Below are 8,431 nucleotides of genomic sequence, written 5' to 3'. Positions count from 1 at the left end.
TGCATAACACAACTTAATTTATTCATTTTATTTTTTCTTAAAGGTAGCCTTACTGACATAGATATAATACCTCAAAGTGTAATTACTGACCACTTCCTTGTATCGTGCATGCTGCATATTAGTGATATTAACTATATTTCCAAAATGAGCATTATGAGTTTAAGAGCCTTACATTACATTTATAACAATCATTGTTAATGTTTGAATTGTATTTCAGGGCAGTTTGTGAAAAGAGATAATCAAGAGAAGTCAGTTCCAGATCCACCCTCCACACCAGACCTCTCTCTCACGAGGATTGCTGTCTACTAGCATATTGTGTTCTTCAGCTCTTCAGACTTCGGTGGATGCAGAAATTACTCAGGGACATGAACACTAGAATATTGCAAGAATAGAGAAAGTAAGAATTACTTAAGATTTTAGAATTTAATGTTAATTGCTTAAACATATACAGTATTGTTCAAAATAATAGCAGTACAATGTGACTAACCAGAATAATCAAGGTTTTTAGTATATTTTTTATTGCTACGTGGCAAACAAGTTACCAGTAGGTTCAGTAGATTGTCAGAAAACAAACAAGACCCAGCATTCATGATATGCACGCTCTTAAGGCTGTGCAATTGGGCAATTAGTTGAATTAGTTGAAAGGGGTGTGTTCAAAAAAATAGCAGTGTCTACCTTTGACTGTACAAACTCAAAACTATTTTGTACAAACATTTTTTTTTAGCAATCCTGTGAATCACTAAACTAATATTTAGTTGTATGACCACAGTTTTTTAAAACTGCTTGACATCTGTGTGGCATGGAGTCAACCAACTTGTGGCACCTCTCAGCTGTTATTCCACTCCATGATTCTTTAACAACATTCCACAATTCAGTCACATTTCTTGGTTTTGCTTCAGAAACAGCATTTTTGATATCACCCCACAAGTTCTCAATTGGATTAAGGTCTGGAGATTGGGCTGGCCACTCCATAACATTAATTTTGTTGGTTTGGAACCAAGACTTTGCCCGTTTACTAGTGTGTTTTGGGTCATTGTCTTGTTGAAACAACCATTTCAAGGGCATGTCCTCTTCAGCATAGGGCAACATGACCTCTTCAAGTATTTTAACATATGCAAACTGATCCATGATCCCTGGTATGCGATAAATAGGCCCAACACCATAGTAGGAGAAACATGCCCATATCATGATGCTTGCACCTCCATGCTTCACTGTCTTCACTGTGTACTGTGGCTTGAATTCAGAGTTTGGGGGTCGTCTCACAAACTGCCTGTGGCCCTTGGACCCAAAAAGAACAATTTTACTCTCATCAGTCCACAAAATGTTCCTCCATTTCTCTTTAGGCCAGTTGATGTGTTCTTTGGCAAATTGTAACCTCTTCTGCACATGCCTTTTTTTTTAACAGAGGGACTTTGCGGGGGATTCTTGAAAATAGATTAGCTTCACACAGACGTCTTCTAACTGTCACAGTACTTACAGGTAACTCCAGACTGTCTTTGATCATCCTGGAGGTGATCATTGGCTGAGCCTTTGCCATTCTGGTTATTCTTCTATCCATTTTGATGGTTGTCTTCCGTTTTCTTCCACGTCTCTCTGGTTTTGCTCTCCATTTTAAGGCATTGGAGATCATTTTAGCTGGAAAAACCTTGATTATTCTGGTTAGTCACATTGTACTGCTATTATTTTGAACAATACTGTATATATATATATACACACACACAAATTTATTTTGTCCTCTCCATCACACACCTGACTGAAAAGCTCATTATGCAGCTTATTATGCGGGTCTTTGTCTTCTAAGGTGTAAATCACAATATAATGCATGCAGGTTCATGCCCTCTCGCATAGACCCTTTTTACACAAAAAGTGTCTTAGAAAATTTAAATCAATATATTGTTTTATGTGAGTGAGTAAACAAGATGATTTTACCATAAATTAGATTCTAGGCTACAAGATCCAGTTCTCAAAAGTCCCGTGAACCAATGTTCTGTATGTGTTTTATGGCCTTATTCCAGTGATTTAAAATGTTTAGTTTTTCACTAACCTCGCATAAACAATATTTTCTAAAAAACAATCATGTACATTCATGCTGCACATATTATTATAGCCCAGTTTGTACTGATTACAGTGATTATAGACTTTAGCCATTTAGATGTTTATCGGATAAGGCAGAGATATTACTTATTGGACCAAAAAACACTACATAGACTCTAGTAGACTACAGTTTGCAACTAGACGGATGTATTGGTACTTCCTCTACGGTCAAAAAATCTAAATATTTTAGCTCCTGCTTCACTTTTGTGAAAAAAAACATTTTCAATTTTTAAAGCATAAGTGTTCATTGAATCGATTGTAAAATCGATTTTCCATGTCTAAAAAAAAAAGACGTTTCCTTTTTCAACGTCAAAAAGACGAACGTAAAGAGAGCGCTGGAAATGCACAATCAGCAATATTTATTTATTGGCATGAAGTTTCGTGCAGAATAACAAAAAGAAACAGGAGTGCAACTTTCTCAAAAAATTCCTGTCATATGCACATATACTGAAATTCACCTCTTATAAGATACTACAAAATATTGTAGAAACTTATTTTCTGTAAAGTTGCTTTGCAATGTATTGTAAAATGCGTTATACACATACGTATACTTGAATTGAATCAATTGGTTATGTAGCCTAATGATTCATAGAGCAGCAAACAGGTCAAGGTATCAACACTCAGAAGGCACATACTCTGAATGTGTTGGACAAATGAAAACAGGTCGCACAACATCAATTATATGTACTCGCACAAATGCTACCAAATTACATTTTGGGCGCATATGAAACCAAAATAGTTGCAAATTCGAGCCTTGATTCTTATTAATAATTATAAAATACTAGAAACTCTAATGAATCAGATTAAATTACTGAATTTTTAAGTGAATTAAGACATTTTAGTGTTATTACAGAATTTTTTTTTTGTTTTAAACCATTTTGAGATTTGCAGATTACATTTGTTGAAGATTTAGGAAGTTTTGTGTGTGTGTGTGTGTGTGTGTGTGTGTGTGTGTTTTTTTGTTTACAGAACAATAATGAAGTTTCACAGCATGTAGATGGAGGAGATTAATAAAATCATCAGAGATTTATTGCGGAGCACGTACAGAGGACAAGGTCTGCCATGATTGGTTTCTTGACTTCATATATCCCATGATTATTTCTTTTAAACACAAATATATTGTTATTTGCACGTCTCCTGATCTCTCACAGACATTGAGTATGTGGAGATACGCTCTGATGTGGATGAGAACACCTCCGCTGGCCTGAAAAGAAGGACCTATAACTATAGAGTGGTAATGGTCAAATGAGACACTGCTTTCAAAAAGCCGCTACATGCATTATGGGTTTCTCTAGAAAAATGCAGGGTATGTTTGTGCACTCTTACCTCTACATTGAAAAGTAATTTTTTTAAGGTCACTCTTAGAATCACCCATGGATTCCCATTAAATATATATAATAATTTATGCATATTTAATGAAAATATTATCTATGCAGTACACACACATTATCTGTTCACAGAGCTTTCGTTAGATTTTGGAGATAAGAAGAGGATGCTGACACTTCTTTCAGTCAAACCACACCTGGCTCGTGGTTTTATTGGTTGATAGATCAAACTGTTAGTAGGTCGGAGTGTGTAACTGCAAAATGAAAGCAAAGTTGTTTATTTTTATTAATTCCAATAAAATGCTTATAATATTACTGTGTGTTTGTATGGAGGTTCTTGCCTCTCTCATGATATGGTTGGCTCTGGCTGGGATCTTTAGTGGGACCTGAACTGTGGGATTCTGGCACCTAGACAGAGAGAATATAGAGTCTTTGGCACATGCACTTGCAAAGTATTTTAAAAAAAAAAGAAGAAGAAAATACAGCCAGCCTTTAAACAGGAAACTAAGGAGGATAGCTCTTCCTGTTCTCTTGATGTTGTACCTCTTCGGTTTCTGCTGGAGGTTTTAAAGGGGTTAGTTCAGCGAAAAATGAAAATTATGTCAATAATAAGTCACCCTCATGTCATTCCAAACCTGTAAGACCTCCGTTCATCTTCAGAACTCAGTTTAAGATATTTTAGATTTAGTCCGAGAGCTTTCAGTCCCTCCATTGAAGCTGTGTGTATACTGTCCATTAGAGGTCGACCGATATATTGCTCGGCCGATATATCGGGCCGATATTTGTCATTTTTTAATATATCTTTTAATATATTTTTAATATATATTTAGGGATGTCAATATTTGATCATTTCCATGATCGATCGTCGTTTAATCAAGTAATAACCTTAATGCTGCAAAATGCGTCTGCAGCGGTATTATTATTATGTGCAAAAGCCACTTGGAAAAAAAAGCTTTCTCACCTGAATTAAAGGGGTTTTAGTATTAATAAAATGCTAGTAGCAGGACTGTAAAATGAATAAATGTGATTATGATCGTTTGATAAAATGAAGAGAGCGCGCCATACGTTTGAGATCATTTTACTTTGCTGAATGTTTTCTGTCAAGGAGACCGCTGAATGCGCCTCTTTAAATGGTTTCGTGGTGCTCGTTGTTGTATTTTGAAACGCAACTGCAATGTTTTCAAATGACACAATAGTAGTGGTGCAACGGATCATCATTGATCCGTGATCCGTTCAGATCAATATCTTCTGTTCGGCATACGCGTGACCCGCGGATTGATTTATGAAAAAAAAAAGAAAAAAAGTTGCGCATGTTCAGTCCACACTCAGTGATAATACCGAGCGGAGGAGCTTGAACGCCCCGCGCATTTTGGCTTCCCTGTCAGATATACTGATGAAGGAAAGAGGTTAGAGTGAAAAGATTGTGCCAGATCTTTATGAACAGGAGAAGAAAAAAAGTTGTGGATGAACTATCCTGAGCATCCTCTGTTGCGCTGACGACAGACGGGTGGACGTCCAGGGGGACGGAGAGATATGTGACGATAACTGCTCACTTCATCACAGCAGACTGGGAGATGAGAAGTCCTTATTATTATGTTAAAAAGAATACATTACGCCATGTGCACTAAGTCCATACGAGGACGAGCGAGCGCGGGTTTGACTAGATGTATTTGGAGGTTATTGCTCACGTCTCGTTCTGCACATATCCAAATATTTCCATATTCGCAATGTATCTGAACAGGGCCGCGGGAAGTAATTTTGAAGAGGGGGTGCTGTGAATGTTTTTTTTTTTTTTTTTTTTTTTTTGACAAAAAACCTATGAGCCTATAGGCCTATTTAAAATACATTTTAAAAATAAATACCTTGAGATTTACTACTTTATTGTCATATACACTTCAGTGCACAGGGTCTGAAACACACAGACATCAGTTCTCAGATATGCGCAATGCCTTATTAATCTGAAGCAGAAGCAGAATCAGAAATAATAGTTTAATAATCGAAAGAAAACGAAATAATTACTTTCATTACAATTTCAGATAGCCTATACATACATGCAACTTATTTAGATACAACAAATAATATTACAACAAAATATAATATTAATCAAACTTCACAATAACGCTAAAACAATGCAATCGATTTGGGCAGCTGGCTTAATTGAGTCACTGCACGTTTATGTCACACGCAACTCTATTAACTCCAAAATCTTTTTACGCACACCACAAGGAAATAATCTCTGACTATTTAAGCAATTTGTTTATTGAACAGTTCTCCACATCCATTACGCAAAAAACACACGCACAGTATAAAGCTTTCTGTCTCTATCTCCAACATTTTTACACTAACCACAAGGAAATAATCTCCGACTATTTAAACGTTATTTAACAGTTCATCTCAACCATTACGCAAAGAACACACGAACGAAATAATACTCTCCATCTCCATCCCCACCACCTTCCAAAAATACTATAGTATACTACTTACAATTGCTTGGCTAGTCAAAGCTGTTCCCACACTTGTTGCCAAAAAAATAAATGTTACAATCGCGGCAGCACAATGCTCTTACCTGAGCTACATGCAGGCAGGGTGCCCTGTTTACAGGTGTCCAAATGTCGAGGTGCGCTGTATTATATAAAGATGAATGTATTCTGCATGGAACGAGCGGGAAACCTCGTTACTCGGCGACCAAACCTGCCTGCCTGACGTTGACAACTTAACTTCCGAACCTGTGTTGATTAGGCCTCAAAATATGATACGTATAAAAAATATACGTAATAGACTGCGTGTGTCAAAATAATTTCTAAAATATTCATAAGGAATTTATAAATTGTGCAAAATATTTTAATAGGCCTACATTTTTTTTATCTCCCTCTCGTCACTAGGGGGTGCTGCAGCACCCCCACTTCCCGCGGCCATGTATCTGAATGTTAAACTATAATTTTTTTTTTAATGTAAACTAGACGGAAAAATCCTCCTCTTCACATGAGCAAAAACGTCCTTTGCATAACAGCAGAGAGGACCGGTATAGGGTGTATTTAAACTGACCAGTGTAACTTTTTAAATGTTTGGTTGACTGTACTTTATTTTAATAATGAACAGACTGCGATGTAAGTTCGAAATTAGAATGCACTTTAGGTGTTCCGTGTCATTTATACCAAACACAAATGTTGCTGGTTGCTAGTGTCTTTGCAGCACTACTGTTATTTATTTTTTATATATTTATTTTTTTATATTTTTCAGTTTAATTGATTTTTATTTCTAAAATTGTATTTATTTAAATTTATATTTAAGTTTACATTTATGTTCCAACAAACTTGAAAAATTCTACTTGATAAATGTAAATGCTCTAAAACTTTTATGTAAATGATTGACATATATATATATATATATATATATATATATATATATATATTACCTGTTTTATATATTTAATACTTGGTCAGTTTATTAATTTTAGTGCACTAAATTAAGTTGAATGAAGAGATGGTTCAAGTCAGTGCTCAATAAATTATGATAGGTTTAGAAAAAATGTGTTGTGCATCCACTTATTATTAGTGTGACATTTTAGCATGCAAATCAAGGGGAAAACTCCAAGATATCGGCCCTAAAAATCGGCAGCACATATCGGCCATCGGCTGACCCTGACCTCTAAACATCGGCATCAGCATCGGCTATAGAAAAACCCATATCGGTCGATCTCTACTGTCCATGTCCAGAAAGGTAAGAAAAACATCATCAAAGTAGTCCATGTGACATCAGAGGGTCGGTTAGAATTGTTTGAAGCATCGAAAATACATTTTGGTCCAAAAATAGTGAAAACTATGACTTTATTCAGCATTGTCTTCTCTTCTGGGTCTGTTGTGAGCGCGTTCACTGCAGTTTATTGTTATCGTTTCAAACTGTTCGTGTCTCCAATACGCATTAGTCCACAAATGACTTAAGCTGTTAACTTTTATTAATGTGGCTTACACTCCCTCTGAGTTAAAACAAACCAATATCCCGGAGTAATTCATGTACTCAAACAGTACACTGACTGAACTGCTGTGAAGAGAGAACTGAAGATGAACACAGAGCCGAGCCAGATAACGAACGAATGATTGACTCGTTCTCAAAAAAAAAAAAAAAAATAATGCTGACAATACTCAGGTTTACTTTCCGTTAAACTACAAGGATAACTATAATATACTCTCTCTGCTTAACTGTCTGTCTGAGGTTAGATCCTGGTTGGCTGCTAATTTTAACACTGAAGCAATCTAAATCTGAGATCGCAGTTTTTGGCCCACTGGCCTCTATTAATATAATCAACAATCAAGGCCTGCTATCTGCTAATTTGAATGGACATGTAAAAAACGTAGGAGTGATTGTTGATGACAAACTAAAGTTTGATAAGCAAATCAGCACAGTTGTAAAAAAAAATGTTGATGTTTTTATCATCTTAGATCCATTTAGAAATTTGAAAACCTTTTTAATGGCAAAGGACTTATGAAAGAGACTCTGATTCATGCTTTTGTCACTGCTGGGCTCGATAACTGTAATTCGTACCTTGGTGTGTGTCTAAATCTTCTTTATCCTGTCTGCAACTGGTTCAGAATGCCACTTCCAGGTTTCTTATCGGAACGAGAAAGAGAGACCATATTTCACTGATTCTTGCTTCATTACACTGGCTGCCAGTCGAATTTCACATCAAATTTAAGGTGTTACTGTTTGTTTATAAAGGATTACATGGTCAAGCTCCTGAATATCTTACAGATCTCCTTTTACCTAGAAACTGCTCTAGAGTGTTACAGTGTTCAGTATGATGCTCTCTGTGCCTCGATCTCGTTTTAAATTAAAAGGGGATTGTGCTTTCTTTGATTAGATCGTGGAGTGATTTAACAGCATATATTAGGCTGACTCCTGATATTGGAAGTTTTATGCTGTCTGTATCTGTTTAGTGAAGTTATGATTTAAGCACTTTGGTCAGAACTTGCTGTTCTAAATGTGCTTTAGAAATAAATTTGCCTTGCCTGGAG

The sequence above is a fragment of the Carassius auratus genome, chromosome 21 (assembly GCF_003368295.1).
Source record: "Carassius auratus strain Wakin chromosome 21, ASM336829v1, whole genome shotgun sequence".
In the NCBI taxonomy this organism is placed as follows: domain Eukaryota; kingdom Metazoa; phylum Chordata; class Actinopteri; order Cypriniformes; family Cyprinidae; genus Carassius; species Carassius auratus.
Note: the sequence above shows the minus strand (reverse complement) of the source record.